General features: G+C 44.3%; 1 protein-coding gene across 4 annotated transcripts in view; it reads left to right on the plus strand.

Moving 5' to 3' along the window:
* The first annotated feature begins 11,127 nt into the window (after positions 1-11,127).
* Positions 11,128-16,747, plus strand: part of OSBPL3 (oxysterol binding protein like 3) — a 176,128-nt gene continuing 170,508 nt past the window's right edge. For all 4 annotated transcript variants that reach the window (XM_076006360.1, XM_076006362.1, XM_076006361.1 and 1 more), the window contains exon 1: positions 11,128-11,427. The gene's annotated coding sequence lies outside the window, so the exon portion shown is untranslated. The remainder of the gene's footprint in view (positions 11,428-16,747) is intronic.

Here is a 16,747-nt window from a genome sequence, read left to right on the forward strand (position 1 = left end):
CAAAAAATATTAATAGCAAAAAAGTTAGCCAAGTGTGGTGGCACATGCCTATAGTCCCAGCTAGTTGAGGGGCTGAGGTGGGAGGATCACACGAGCTTGGGAGTTTGAGATTGCAGTGAGCTATATTAGTGCCACTGCACTCAGCCTGGGTGACAGAGCAATACCCTATCTCGATAAAAAAAAGAGAAAAAAAAACCCAAACAAACAAACAAAAACACAGAATTTAAGTGTGTATTTATCCTAAAATTACATGGAAAAATACTAGAAGGAAGCATTGAAAATAAAAACAGCTTTTGTTTTTGCAGGTAGCATTATAGGCAATTTAATTCTTTATTCTTAACATTTATTTACATCTATTAACATCTATTCTTAACATCTTTATTCTTAACATCTATTATTATTATTAGTGGTAACAGTATTTTGGAGATAGGGTCTTGCTATTTAATATATTGCCCAGGCTGGAGTGCAGTGGCTACTCATAGGCACGATAATAGGAGAGATAGTACAGCCTCAAATCCCTGGGTTCAAATGATCCTCCTGCCTCAGCCTCCCCATACCTGAGACTACAGATGCATGCCACCGTGCCTGGCTGATGTTTATTATTTTTTGTTTTTGCTATTGTTTTCTTAAATACTGTTTTTGCAAGAAATACTGGTATAAAGCAAACACCGGAACGTCATTCTGTCAGAATCAGACTTTCTTCCGCATTTCATAGTCCCAGCAAGTTGTACTCATTTTAAGGAGAAAAAGAAGGACTATATAGATATTGATATGCTTTCTTGTAAGTATATATTCTTGCTCGACAAGTTTATTTTCAGTTCCAGGAATTCAGTTCATTATTTTATCAGTCTGTAAGAGCCAGAGCAAGATAGTCGCAGCTTCTTCCCTGAAGTGCTAATTTCCTCTGAGTGTGATATTCCAGTTACTGAGGATCAGCAGGGAATTGCGTGTGAGGAATGAGCATGAGGGCACAGGGCACTTTCTTTTGATGAAACCACATGGTACAAGACCTAACGACACTGTGGAGAAATGAAGAGGCTAACTAACACAAAGGTGAAAAACTCACTTCAAGAAAAGGTAAAAACAGATGCATTTGTGGAGAATTCCTAGTTTTCATTTCTGTAAACAGGGAAAGGTCTGTGGGAACCAGGCTGTGGTTGGATGGAAATAGCTAAATGAGGCCCACCTCTGAGTGGCTTTTGATACATTTGGTGCAGCTGGTGTGGGAATTCTAAAGAATAGGGAAATATACTAAAGGGTAAAAAGATCAAATAAAGGGCAGGTAACTTATGACTGGCAAAATGGTAATGTTAAGGAGGCAGCATCTTTATTAGGTCAAGTTCCTACAAGATCACTTCTATGACCTGGACACTGAGCAGTCTCTGCCTGAGCACCCACCTCCTACCCCCTGAACCCCAGCCACCATTAAAATTTATTCTTTGGGATTCCCTTTATTCATTCAACAAACCTTTGAAGGCCTACTAGCTGCTGGGTATTAAGACAGGCATTGGTAGTGTAAAAATTGTCAGAATCAAAATGGAGTCACTTGTGTTAAAAACCCTGACAGAGTCGGGGAAGGCCATGAAGGGAGGGTTCTCATGCATGAATGCCTGATAAAAAGAAACATTCCAAAAGACTATAAAAAGCATAACCTGCCACAAAGGCCATCACAACCTTACACAAAAAAAATACTGCTGTGAGGACATCTGCCCAGCAACTGCCTGTCCAACCTCAGACTGGTGCCACCCTTGTTATTGATCCTTGTAGCCAAGGATAATTGTCTCAAAACAATTATGTAATCCTTCTCACTTTTCCTTTAAAAGCCTTTGTCTTCCCTTACCTCCCTGAATACGCACATAGTTTACTGTGGCACATGTATTCCCATTGCAATGCCCAATGTGTGAATAAATAATCATTTTCTTTTAGAAAGCCTCTCTCAGTTGTTTAAGTTGACAGGCGATTAAAAACATATACTATGATCCTCACCTTGTGGAGCCTACAATCCAATTAGGAGACAGAAATTAATTAGAAAATCACAAAAATAAATATAATTAGAACTGTGATGGGTGCTACCAAGACAAACAAACAAAACAACCAAAAAAACAAAGAAACAACTCAGTTTCAACGAAAGCAGTGACAGGCTGAGTTGACCTGACTGTGGAAGTTAAGTCATCTCTTCCCTGAGGAAGATTATTCCTCCACAGGGAAGAGATGACTGAATGAGATCTAAAGGAAGAGTCAGTGTTAACCTACTGAGGAGAAAGGAACAGCACATTCCAAGCAGAGAGTGGGAAAAGCATGTGCAAATGCCCGGTGTCAGGAAAGAACCAAGCCTTGGAAGCTGGTCAGTGTGGAGAGAGGTGCAACGAGGCACGGGATGAAGCAGGTTGGACACCAGACCACGTGGACCTCGAGAACCACATAAGTAGTTTTTTCTTTACCCTAAGAGCAATGGGGAACTGTGGAAGGGGTTCATTATCAGTTTTGGGTTTGTTTGTTTCTTTTTTTTTTGAGGAGAAGGAAAGAGGAATTTATCAGTGTGCCAACAAATGAGAAGGATGGAGATGCCTGTGTAAAAATGCCGTCATCCTAATAATAAACAGAAATACAGAGCTTTTAAAGAGAGGCCATTCAGCTTCAGACAATTGCTGTTCAACTACAGTTGATGATCTGATCATCCCATTTCTGTCCTATCTCTGCTGAGGACAATCCTGTGACCTCTGCCCCAGGATCTCCACCTGGACAGTTCAGTTGACCCACCTCCTTTAGCACAAATAACAAAAGGACATTCCCCTATCCCTCCCAACCACAGGCTTAAAGGCAGGGATGCAGGTTTCAGTTCCCAAAAAGGGTGAGTGAGCTTTTAAAGAGACAGAAAACATTTTTGCTATTTTTTTCAGGCCATTCCATTTGTTACATATTCCTCCCTGTCAATTTTACCCTTCCATATCTATGGGAGGAGGGGCGACATAGTCATTGAGCTACTTCCTGCTGAACTGGGGCAATGTTTCAGATGGAAGGTTTATACGATGGATGCCATTGCAAAGCTTTGGCACTATGTTTATGGCAACAGATTACCAGGTGGAAAAAGTCATAAGCAACAGCTACAACAGTGAAGACAGACAAGGCAAAATGGACCACTGGTTTGTACACAATGTCTGATACAAGGGTAGGTTAGAAAAGAAACGTGGGACCTCTGAGCCAGAGCTATTAGTTGCACCCTGTAGGTGATCCGAGAGACCAGCTTCTGCAAAGTCAAAAATCATATACAGAAATACTTGCACCAAACAAGGTTTAGGATGACAAACCCAACAGCATGACAGATGAGGCGACAGCCCAGGGAAATCCTCACTAAGGAGTTGTCTCTCTATCCTATAGACAGAACAAATAACCAAAGAAAGGTCAGTGAAAATATTCACATTTTCATCTTTCCCTTTTCCTTAAACAGATACTTTAGATCGCCTACCAGCTGGCCCCTCCACTGGGGGTTTGGGTCCTCTTCTTCTATGGGACATCTCTTTACTCTGGTATGATGGACCCAAGTTTTCACTTCTGACAATTTCAATGAAGTTTGAGTTACTAGAGGCCATTTGTAGGGTCCTTTCCACTTCTTTGTTTCCAACCAGGGTGGGGACTGAAAGAGGCAAACTCATGCAGAGTGGTTAGCACCCAACCCACTCATGTGACATATTGCTTTACTCTGCTTTTATAATTTGTGGTTATATTACCATACTTACTGCTCAGAGCTAGGAAAGGTCTCTCATAACCTATTTCTAGGGGCTTAAGTTAAGCCTGATTCTGAGGGCTACCTTTGTCTGAAGGAGGACAAGCTTCAATACCCTCTGCCCCTTTCCTGCGTCAGTTTCAGGATGCATGTAGTTTCTATTCTAGATGTAGGGCTTTGCTTATTTCCTGGGTTACCTCTGATTCAAAAGAGTGTCTATTATCACTCTGTATGGAGGAAAAGGAGCCTATGAACAGCTCGATGGGTGACCCGTGGGATCACTGAGTCCACCATGACCAGCTTCAGAGAAATGGCATACTGCGTTCCAACTGGGGGAGTCTGCTTGCAGCTCTTAGGTGACTACAGGACTTTGTGTAGCAGATCAAGGTGCAGATGGTGGGAAGCAACACCACCATGGAGTAGTCACCTTGCAAAATGCCCAGGGCTCTGTGGGCTCTTGGGTCCTGTTGACAATGGGGCTATCGGTCCAGAGACTGAGCCAATAGTTAGAAGCCAGGGTGGCAACAAGAAGGTGAGTCCTGGTACGCAGACAGCTTGACCTTCCCTACCTAAGTCTCATCTGCCCCCATCAGCTTCCAGCCCTTTCTTTCTTGGCCCCAGATTTCTGCAGCCCGGCTGTGCTTCTGTGGTGCCTGCAGATTTTTTTTTTTTTTTAAAAGAAAATCACTTAGGCTTCAGAGTAGAGGAAGGCTTACAGGAAAGCAAGGACAGTTTCTGGTCTGTTGTAGTTTTCCAGGCAAGAAATGATGGTGGCTTGGATTACAGTGGTGGCCCTGGTGGATACAGAGATGGGAAATTAGGGAGGTTCGTGAAGGATTAGGTCCTCAGGGTTACTCTATAAAAATGGAAACATACCAGAGAATATAACATATAAAACTTTTTTTGCCAACATATTTGTTGGAGATTGGGAGGAAAAGATATTGTGGATGCTGTGGCTTGGCTCACCCAACTTTGAACTCTGCTTCCATCTAATGTGCAGAGGGTAGAACGATCAAAATTGCATTTGCTAGCCTTCCTTGCAGTTAGATTGGCAGATGTAGTTTGGCATGTACCAATCAGATGCACTTAAGCAAGAAATGAATTTGGGAATAAGGTAATAGGAGAGAGAAGCAGGATTTGAGGCATATATTTTGCTGGTGTGGCTTGTAACAGAAAGGGTACAGTTCTGGCAGTTCTGCCAAATCTTTATGATTTGACAGGCAGACTTTGGACAATAACAGGAGCAGCAGCAACTGGCAGTCTAGTTTGGCAGTGCCTGGCACATAAATGCTTAAAACATGTTGGCTGTTATTATTATACTTGGGGTTTATGGCAGATAATAATATAGGATGTCTATGTAATATAGAGATGGTAATTAAGGGATAATGATATGCTCATCCTGACTTCTTTATTTTTTTTCCAAAGGTGGTGTAAGCGTTCTTTGTTAGTTTTTTTCAACATCATGTCATGCCATTTGTTTTATCCATCATCAAAATATTTATAGTGTCAAAGCAAAATTACATCAGACAATATTAAACAAGCAAGGGAGATGATATTTAAGGCCATCGCAGTACAGGGAAGAAGACAGAACTGAATGTGAGTTCAACTCTGTTGAGATAAGAGGTGGTGGGTTTAAGAATCAGGGTAAGATGGACATGACAGGCATCTGTGTTTGCTAGTTGGTATCACAACTGGAGGCAAGGTGCTCACTGAGGTGAGGTTCCTACCCTGCCACAGGAAATGGGGGATAGAAACTCTCATCCTTGATTACAATTTGGAGAGATGGCTCCCAGGTCCTTAAGAAAGACATCCCTGGGTTGTAAAACTAGCAGAAGGCTTTTCAAAAATTATATCTCAGAGGATTAGAGAAAGGACTTAACATTGCAATTTTCTAAAGTAAATGCTCTAAAAGACAGGAGGTGGGGGAAGGGGTCTATAGTCAGGAAGAAGCCTGTCTGAAGTTTAGTCAGATGAGGAGTATGTTATGGCTCTCTCAATCCCCAGTCATGGCTGGAAATACAAACTTGGCTGTATTAAAAATAGCAACTCAAATTTCTTAGCTTTTTGCACTCATCTGCACATTTGTGGACATCAAGTTCTCCTTGAAACAACTTGAAAGTTTTTTCTTTTTAAATAGTTTTTTGTTTCCTACATGAGCATAGATTCTACAAAACCCCTTATACACACACACACACACACACTTTCTCTATCCACTCATGAATTGATGGGCACTTAGGTTGATTCCATATCTTTGCAATTGTGAATTGTGCTGTGATAAACATTAAAGTGCAGGTATCTTTTTGATAAAATGACTTCTTTTCCTTTGGGTAGATATCCAGTATTGGGATTGCTGGGTAGAATGGTAAGTCTACATTTATCTGTTTGAGGAATATCCATATTATATTCTATAGAGGTTGTACTAATTTGCAGTTCCACCAATAGTGTATAAGCATTCCTTTCTCTCTGCATCCATGCCAGCATCTATTGTTTTTTTACTTTTTAATAATGGCCATTCTGAAAGAGTAAGGTGGTATCTCATTGTGGTTTTGATTTGCATTTTCCTGATGATTAGTGATGCTGAACCATTTTCATATGTTTGTTGGGCATTTGTCTATCTTCTTTTGAAAAACTTCTGTTTATGTCTTTTGCCCACTTTTTGATGGGGTTGTTTTTTTCTTGCTGAATTGTTTGGGTTCTTTGTAGATTCTGGATATTATCAGATATACCATTTGTGAATATTTTCTCCCATTCTGTAGGCTGTCTGTTTATTCTGTTGATTATTTCTTTTGCTGTGTGGAAGCCTTTTAATTTAATCAAGTCCCATGGATTTATTTTTGTTTTTGTTGTATTTGCCTTTGGGGTCTTAGTCGTGAATTCTTTGACTATGCCAATGTCTAGGAAAACATTTTTCCTACATTTTTGTCTAGAATTTTTATGGTTTCAAGCCTTACATTTAAGTCTTTTATCCATTTTGAAATAGTTTTTGTACATGGCAAGAGATAGAGGTCCTGTTTCATTCTTCTACATGTGGCTATCCAGTTTTTCCAGCACCATTTATTGAATGAGGCTTCTTTCCTCAGTGTATATTGTTGCCTTGTTTGTTAAAGATCAGTTGGTTATAGGTAGGTCTTATTTCTGGGTTCTCTATTCTGTTCCATCACTCACCCTGACTTCTGAGGTAGTTCCGTTCTGAAGGAAATATTGTTTCATGGTTTAACGTATATGACATTATTGTCCTTAAACCCCTATTATGTTCCTTTTTATAAGTAGTCTGCGGTCCCACAGTGTAAAATGCTAAAAATAAAAAACCAAAAACCTGCTTCTGTCAAATGCTTGGGAGCAAGCTAACCTGTTGGAACTAAAAGTGAGCAATCTTCTAGAAAAGCCCAGAAATTTTAAACATCTGATGAAAAATGACTCAGAATGATTTGTGACCTTCAGTTGCACAGAGAGTATTCACTTAAAACTAAGCAGAAGCTGTATCTGAAACAGGAAAAGTAACAATGTTACAACTTCCTCTACAAGGATAACTTTACTGTAATAAAGAAGAATTTTTGATCAAAAGTTAAAAATGTCAACAAAGACACGCAGGAAGTGACACTCTGCTCCTAATTCCAAAATAAGTTCTCCCTTCTCTGAATACGTTTTTGGTACCTCTCTTAGGACATTTTCCATTTTTTAGTTTGTGTTGTAGCTATTTATGTCCATGTCTGATCTGCTCAATATAGAAAACTATAAAAGCACTGAAGGCAGAGACACCCACTGATTCATCTTTATTCACTTTAAAAGTGCTTGCTAAGAATGGTCTCTTATAAAAGGAGGCAGTTGATCTATATTTAATGAAGGAATTGGTGAATTCTTGAGCAACCCTTGCCGTGAGCTCACTAACACTTGTGAATGAATGCTTACAAGGTGTTCATAGGCAACTAAATACTTCGATTCATTTTCCAGACAAAAATGAAAGAGGAAGATGAGTCCGAATATACAGGGTGGGGAGAGTGGCAACACTGCTTTAGACAAGTGTTTTCTCCACCTCCCGTAGGTGGTGGACATGGCAAAAGATGGCTGTGTAAAAGGGTTGGAGATGCAGCTTCTGACCCTCATAGGCTGGTTACCGTCAAGATGTTGGAACTCTCAGGGCCTTATTTTCCCATCCCTCTGTAAAAGGACTTGATGAGTTGATGAACTATAGCTCCTCCTCACTTACAATCATTCCAGAAGATCGAAGCTATTAGGAATCTTAAAGGTCACATAGCCCTAGGATGGCAACTCAGCATCAAATTGCATGCTGATCCTGGTCTATCAGTAGCAGCTTCCTGAAGCACTGTGCTGAGAAGGATTCTGAGGCCCTATTTGGTCTCAGTAGAAAAGACAGCCTTGACTTATAGTAATAATGATGTCTGCCCTGAGGCAGAGAGGGGAGTGGAAACAAATAAGTCAAGATATGTCATCCATGATCTAGCCCAGTGCCTTCCCGTCACAGGAAGAAAATGAGACCAGAAGCTCATGTTTTGAGCTTACCATGTGCCAGGCACTGTGCAAATTGCTTTTACATGCAAACTTGTATTTAATCCTTAAACAACTTAAAAAAGTTAGCATTCTTATGATTCCTGTTTTATAGAGGAGGTTTAAGGAAGCAAAATTTGCCTGAGGTTCACACTCCAGAAACCCATATCCTTGAGAACTTCCTTCCCTATACTGACTCCTAATCTGCAGGCACTTACTATGTGTTACACCAACAGTTCTCAGGTAGAGGCGATTTCGCCCCCCAGAGGACTTTTGGCAAAAGACTGGAGACATTTTGGTTGTTAAAACCAAATGGTTTTGACATTTGGACAGGCTGTTCATCGCATCTAGTAAATAGAGGCCAGGAACGCTGCTAAATGCAGAGGGAAGCACCCTATCCTCTCCCACACCTCCAGCAGCAAAATATTAATAGTGTTGAGGGTGAGAACTCTGTGCTAGGCTACGTGGTAGTTGTTTGCAAACAGATGATCAAACTCTGTAGCCCAGTAGGCACAATAACAATCTCCATTTTACAGACAAGGAAAGGTGTTCTCAGAATGAGGAAGTGGTCGCAACAAGACAGGAACCCAGGTAGTCTTGATTTTAGAGGCCCCCAAAGTTCCCTGCTACTACACTCCATTAGGATCAGCTTCCTTTACTATCAAAACATGCAAACTGAAGTAGCACCTGCTTACTGTTTTGAGATTTCATAAGCCAACCGTAAAAAATTCCCACTGTGGTGGGTGTGTCTGCAAAAATAAGAAGTATTTGTTCCACAGTTCAAAGAAGAGGGTCTCTAGAAACTCTTACTATGGAACCACTGATCTTTCTCTAGTAGGCATTCAGATGATTTCTTTAAAATAAAACTGCAGGAGAAAGCTAATTTTAGAACATTAACCAGCTAGCTCTGCGTGGGTTTCAACTTTCATTTTTTTTTTCTTTTGATTTTAGGAGCTGGAGAGCCTGGAAGCTTATTTAGAAGAGGAAATGAAACTATGAAAAGACACAGTAGATTCCTCTTTTTCTTGGAGGCAAGGCTTGATCTGAATATGAATAACTCTCCCATCCTGTTCAATTAACCGCCTCAAGAACAAATAGAGAAAATATACACACTCTATTTTGATTTGGAAGAAATCGAAGAAAAAGCCAAGAGTTGGATGCTAGTTTAAACAATAACGGCCTATGCAAGTAATTTCGTTTCGGATAAGGCTTGTTCCTTAAAGAAAAACCAATGCTCACGAAGCAGTGAGGGTGAAGGTGGAGAGGGGGAAAAGAAAAAAAGAAAATAGCTTGAATGAGTGAGGGGACGGACGGGGAGGGGGAGGACAGAGCAAGCTACTCTCTGAGAGGAATTACTGAAAAATGGAAGGAGGTTTGGGAAAACAAAGTCTGAGCTGCCCAGGCAACCTGGGCTGGGCGTGGGCACGGTGCCTCCCTGAATTCCGAATGAACGGCCCGCGTGCCCGCCAGACACGTTCGTCCATCTGGTGCTCGCGGGTGTTGGGAGGTGATTTAAGAACCGCGGAGTCATTCGATTTCAAATCTTCTCCAATGAGGTTGTCCGTGTGCCGACGCCGGCCGCACGGCGGTGGGCTAGCTCTGCAGCATCTCCGGATCCTCCCGCCCTAGCCTGCCAGCCCCAAAACAGACAGCCCCAGACATTCCGCGACGGGGATGGTTCCAGAAAGCAAAGGTCTGAGCGTGATGAATGAAATGTGACTATATAGAATAGCTCCAGAAAGAGCCTAAGGATCAGTTTGGAAACTGGAAATGCGTTGAGTGCTGCAGGTGGCGGCTGGCACTGGGATTGGGGCCGAGCCTATCGAGCCACACGCATTGCCTGGCTCGGTGAGGTCGTCGGGGAGGTGAAATGCCTCACATTTGCTATTCTCCATGCCAGGACGCTGTTCGCAAGACTAGGGTGTGGCAGCCCCTTTTCCAGTCTCAGGAATGTGCGTAAAAGCCACCTCCGCCTGGAGGCCCTCGAGGAGAGCTGATATCACACACATCGCCACTTTAGGAAGCTCTGCTTAGCCCCAATCTCAGTACCAGTAGTGCATCGTCATTTCTTGTTTGTTTAGATATGTGTGTTCTCTTCTCTGTTTATTGTCGTCTCCCCACCAAAATGGTAAGCTAGGTGAGCATGCACGACCACAACTGCTCCTGGCGCACAGCAGGCGCTCACTAAATGCTCATTCCCTCCCCACCCCGCCACCTGCTGCACTCGACGCCTATGCGGGGTGCAAATTGAGCCCCGACGATCAGCTGCTTACTGAATTCCGGCTCGGATCAAAGCAGGCCGCGGAGCGAGCCGGCACGAATCGGGACGACCGCCTCCGGGCCCCGCGCCCACACCGACTCTGTCTCCGTCATCCCGAGCCTACAGTCCTCCCTCGCCAGGGATTTCCTCCGTGCCCGACCCCTTAGCCTCAGCCTGACTTCCTCAAGAGGTCAGGTTCCCTTCTCCCGTTCGACCGCAGGTGTCCGCTAGAACCTTCTCACTAAACCAGCCCCTCCCGCGCCACCCTTACTTCTTCCTTCCCCGGCCCGGAAGCGCCACTCGGCGGACATCTACTGAGCGTCCGCGGCGCGCAGGCACCGGGCAGGGCCGCCGAGGGCCCCTCCCCAGCCCGCTCGCGGCTCCCGCCGCCCTCCGGCCCCCGCGCCCGTCGGGATCCCAGGGTCCCAACTCTCCCACTGCGTCACGGAATCCGCCAGCGGCTTCCACGGGATCGCCCCACCCCCTTCTCCAGAGGCGACTCCTGATTGGTGGGAGCGTGGGTCACTCTGCCTTCGCTCCCGCCCTCCCCGCGTGGCCCCGCCCCCAGGCGGACGGAGGCCCCTCCTCCCCCAGGCTCCCGCCCCCGGCCCCGCTGCTCTGGCTAATCGCCGGGCGGCGCGCGTCGGGAAGTTCTGGGCAAAGTGCGGGGAACTGTCCGCGCGATCGCAGCGCCGGCGGGCGGACCCGGCGAGCCGACCCGGGCGCGGGGCGGCCGGTGCGCGGCGCGGGCTCCGGCCCCGCAGTCGGTCCGCGAGTGGCCGTCCCCTCTCCCGACTCCTGCGGCTGGTGCGGGAGCTGCCAGCGGCGCGCTGAGGGGGATCGGAGCAGCGGGGTTTGCCTTCTCCTCCGGTCCGTGCGCGAGCCCCGGAGCCCGGCCCCGGGGAGCCAGGCGCGTCCCTGGAGGCAGAGCGCTCAGGTAAGCGGCGGGCGCCGTCTGAATGGTGCCTGGGCGTGGCGGGGCCCGCCGGCGGCGCGGGCTCGGAGGGCTGCAGTTTTGGGGAACGCCGCCAGTCTCCGCAGGACCGAGGCTGCCTCCTGTCGCCGGGAGAAGAGCCGGCCGGTGGGGCAGCCCCAAGCCGGGGAGATCGCCCTCCGTGCTGGCTCCAGTCCCCAGGGAGGGAGGACCCAGGTGCGCCCAGCCTAGGGCTGCATCCTTCGAGGGACAGCTCGGCCAGGACTGACGGCCAGAGGGAGCCGAGCGCAGGGGCCTGGGTGCGGGCGCGGCAGGATGCGGCGCGGAGGGGCTGTCCTGGGCGGCGGGAGGCGCAGCGCCGAGGCGGGAGGCACAGGAAACCTGTCTAATTGGGCCGAGCGGGAGGCTTCACCACATCCGCGGGACGGGGCTCTCCGGGGAGACCCGGCAATGCTCCGCGGTGCAGACGCCCCGCTCGCACGCCTTCCCCCCGCGACCTGCCCAGCTCCCGGGTGCCAGGCTGGGTGCCAAGGCACTCGCCCCTTCGGGCTTCCCGGCGCCTGGGGAGTGTTGGCAGCCTCTGGAGCCGCTGATGGGCTCTGTCGTAAGTCGTCCAGATACTCTAAGCTGGGACGCGTCGCCCTCCTTCGGCAACTTCCTAGGTGCCTTCTGCACACTTGTACTCATCCTCTTTCACCTCCCAAGCCACCGGTCTTCTCCGTCAGGACTCTGTGAAGTTGTCACTTTCCATGTGTCTGGATACTGCACTGAGGCACTTGAGACCCCCCAGATGTTGCACTGACGCTCAGTTTGAGTGGTGGGATAGGGGCATTTAGAAATACTTTAAAGGAGAGCTGCAAAAGAGATACTTGCACAAACAAGTAAAAGCGCAGGCCTGGCTTCTGATCATCCGCACTGTATCCCCCCCCCCCCAGCATCACACAAGGTGAGGTCCCCCTTCTGGCCAAAGGACACCAGTCAAGCAGGCCTGGGCCGAAATGCGTCAAGCTAAATGACCATCCCCTCCGCCAACTCTGCACAGGTCTGTTTCCTGTTCCTCATGGAACTTCTCTCTCTCTCTGAAATCATCTCTTTGGGTTATTAGGTTATCTGCCTTCCCCCACTAGAATGTAAGTTCCAGGAAAGCAGAGACCTTATCTGTCTCATCAATCACTTGACCCTCAATGGTAAGAACACACAGTAGTTTTGCAGTAAACATTTATGGAATGAATAAATGAAAATTTCGCTGTAAATGTGAGCAATGGTGATTTTATAGCAATTTTTTAAAAAATAGAGATGGTATCTCACCCTGTTGCCCAGGCTGGAGTACAGTAGCTGGATCATAGCTCACTGCAGCCTCCAATTCCTGAGCTCAAGGGATCCTCCCACCTCAGCCTCCTGAGTAGCTGGGACTACAGTGCCACAATGCCTGATTATTTTATTTTTTGTAGAGACCAGTTCTTCCTATGTTGTCCAGGCTGGCCTTGAACTCCTGGCCCTAAGTGATCCTCCCACCTCGGCCTCCCAAAGTGCATAGCTCATTTTGATTTTCACTTTTATCCTTTTTTTTTTTTTTGAGACAGAGTCTCGCTTTGTTGCCTAGGCTAGAGTGAGTGCCGTGGCGTCAGCCTAGCTCACAGCAACCTCAAACTCCTGGGCTCAAGCAATCCTTCTGCCTCAGCCTCCCCAGTAGCTGAGACTACAGGCATGTACCACCATGCCCAGTTCATTTTTTCTATATATATTAGTTGGCCAGTTAATGTCTTTCTATTTATAGTAGAGACAGGGTCTCACTCTTGCTCAGGCTGGTTTCGAACTCCTGACCTTGAGCAATCCACCTGCCTCGGCCTCCCAGAGTGCTAGGATTACAGGCGTGAGCCACTGCACCCGGTCCTTTTGTTTTTTTCTACTGAAAAAATTAATAAATAGCAATAACTACCGATTGAGCACCTAAATACCAAGATGTATACTAGGAACTTTATATAGATTGCCCCGTTAAACATTCCAGTAGTAGTCTTTTTAGCTAGGTAGTTTTAACCAGATGGGAAACTGAGGCTTCAGCAGGTTAACACATTTCCCAAGACTATCCTGGCAGAACTAGGATTCCAGCCCATTTTGTTTCTATTGTGCTGGGCCTCTTCCAAGAAACTAAAATGTAGTTTCTATCATTACAGTCAATAGACATTTAGATTTATTTGTATCAAAAGCTATTGCTTAGCTAAATGATTTGTGGTTTCATTATTTTGTTTTTTATTTCTTTGAGACAGAGTTTCACTCTGTAGTCCTGGGTAGAGTGCAGTGGCATCATTACAGCTCACTGCAACCTCAAATTCCTGGGCTTAAGCGATCCTCCTGCCTCAGCCTCCCAAGTAGCTGGGACTACAGGCACCTGCCACGATGCCTGGCTAATTTTTCTGTTTTTAGTAGAGATGGGATCTCGTTCTTGCTCAGGCTGGTCTCAAGCAGTCCTCCTGCCTCAGCCTCCCAGAGTGTTAGGATTACAGGTGTGAGCCACCTCACCCAGCCTTGTTTAATTTTTGAGCTATATTTTCAGTAATAGCTAATAGTTATGTTGCGGGCCAGATAATCCCAGACTGCCGAAGGCTGTATTAGCTCATTTAATTTTCACCATCTTGATAAACAGTGTTGTGAGGCTATCTCTGTTTTTCAGGTGAAGAAACAGAAGCCTAGGTCCAGGAACTTGCTCAGAGTGGCTAGTAAATTGCTGAGCTAGATTTTTGTAATAGTCTTTTTGACTGTAAATCTTAGCTCCTGCTACTACTCCGTAATGTTTCTTGTCCCACTATTTAATTAGATGTTGATTATTATGATAGACTCCAATGATGCAAACGTTAAAACCATGTGAGCTTGGGCTATAAACTTTCTGGGCCCATTGTCAAGTATCTAGTTGTACTGTTTTTGAATTCTTGAGACACTTACTGCCATTGATTTTTGTGGTTGAGTTTATGGTTTGTGGGCCTGGTAGATTGGGAACTTTTAATATAGGGGGAAAGGAAATCTTCCTTTCACCTAAATCTAAAGGGAAATCTCATTGGTTTTACCCACTGTGGTAAGTGAACTCTGAACAGTAATACTCCATAGTTCTTGAAGAAAGTGCTGGAAAGCCAGCTAGTTCCTCTGCTCTTTTATGTAGAATGAAGAGTTAGAAAACACTACCAATTCCAAAAGCTTCTGCTTTTGTAAACCTTGTAATAAAATAACTACATTTTAACACTTTCCACTCTTGCATTGACACTGAGGTTGAGGAGAAGTTGAGGCAGAGTGGTATGGTGACCAGCTAATGGGTTAATAGCAAAATAGGGATGGGCGAGGAATTATTGATCCCTTTTTTCTTCTACTTTATTTTTGGGCGTGGTGTAATGTTTTTCCCTGTGATTCTCAGCAGTACTATATTTTCTTAATTGTTAATTCCATTTCAGGAGTACTCCAGGGAATGTTGGAGAGCCCTCAATCCAGAAATGCCCATGAAAGTGATGAGGGTGTGGGACACTAAGGAAGATGGAAACTATTGGGTTGAAAGAGCCTTCCATGCATAGTTGAGAATTGTTTATGGTTCCCTGCAAATTCCTTACCTATCTAAATCTACTTTTTCATCAGCTCTTTGGCCTTTTCTTCTGGAAACTTTCTTCTTGATTTCCCAATTACTACTGTTCAGATCCTGTTCGTGCTAACTCCTACTCTTGTCTCAAGGTCTTTCTCATTGGTCCCTTCCTATTGCCCCTGCAACATCTTAGTACAGGGTCTTAGGGACTTCTGCAGTCTGTCCTAATATCGTCTGTGGTAGATTTTCCTACTTCAGTCTCTCCTTCATGCTATGGTTAGGTAAATTGTTTAACTACTGTTGTGAACTTGTTAAAAATTCTTGAGTGGCTTATATAGCTAATAATAGTATTAACTGCTGAACTTTTATGTGCCAGGTGCTGTCGTAAGTGCTATACGTGCATTAATTGCATTTAATCCTCAAAGCAACATCAAAGCAGGCACTGTTATTATACCCCCACTTTCCAGATAAGACTAGGAAAAGTTAATTAAGTTCACAACTACTTTGCAATGCATATTTTGTGGATCTGAGACTCAAACCCCCGGTTCTTTTCTCTACTTATTTAAGCATAGATTCCTTAGCCTAAAGTCAGGATCTGGCAGACTAGCTGTTAAAAAAAAAAAAGAGAGAGATGATCAAGGACATTCGAACATGGATGAAATGCTAGGATGGATTTATTGCAAAATAATCTGGTGTCAGGAGGGAGTATAGACAAGTAAACAAGTAAAGTTGACTTTATTTGTAAAGTAAACAAGTAAACAAGGCTATCTGTGAGTAGATGATTACTGAAGGCTGGTGATGAGTTTTTGGGGTTTTTAATGGTATTTTCTGTCTGTGCTGTTCAGTAGGGCGTCATTGGCCACATGGGGCTATTGAGCACTTGCAATGTGGCTAATCCTTATTGAGGTATGCTGTAAGTGTAAAATACACACTGAGTTTCAAAGATTTAGAATGAAAAAGAATGCAGAAATATCTCAATTTTTTAAATAACCACATCTTGAAATAGCAATATTTTGGATATATTATGATAATATGTAATCAAAACTAATTTTACCTGTTTTCTTTTACTAATTAATTGGCTGCTTCACATTAAAATTATATGTATGATTTGTATAACATTTCTGCTGGACAGCACAACTCTCTCTATTTTTGTACATGTTTGGAATTTTTCATAATAAAAAGTTTAAAAATATCAAAGACATGATTTTTAAAAAAATTCTGGAGTATAGTATTTTTCATATAGGATTCTCTGATGTGACAAAATTGGGAAATACCTATTTGTTCAAAAATGCTTCTTTGCAGAAGTTTCTAGCAGGCAGGTTGTAGCCTTCCAATCTCATTCCTGGGCTTATTTTATCTGTATGAAAATTTAAAAATTATTTTATAATAAATGGAATAGAAATGTGAGGAAGTAGAGGAATTGCACCTCTAGTTATCCGATTCTTTCGTTTTGAAGTTGATGAACTATTTCCTTCATCTTGGAAAAATATAGAAAACTCAGTGATAATTTCCTTATTCTTAGTCACATTATTTATACCACTGAAATGGAATTTTCCCTGGATTTGCTTTATAATTGCCTCTCTCTGAATCCATTGTGTGTTTGGGAGCAAGAATATGATTGTTTCTAGACTCCCCAAGACCCCTTGAGTATGAGTGGAATGTGGTTCTCAAGTAATAACAATGTGCAGATACAAAGCCAAGAACACATTTCTTTTGTAAAAATTTTTTTAGAGGAAACTTTATGTTGCTGTCTAGATGTCT

The sequence above is a fragment of the Microcebus murinus genome, chromosome 9 (genome assembly GCF_040939455.1).
Source record: "Microcebus murinus isolate Inina chromosome 9, M.murinus_Inina_mat1.0, whole genome shotgun sequence".
Lineage (NCBI taxonomy): Eukaryota > Metazoa > Chordata > Mammalia > Primates > Cheirogaleidae > Microcebus > Microcebus murinus.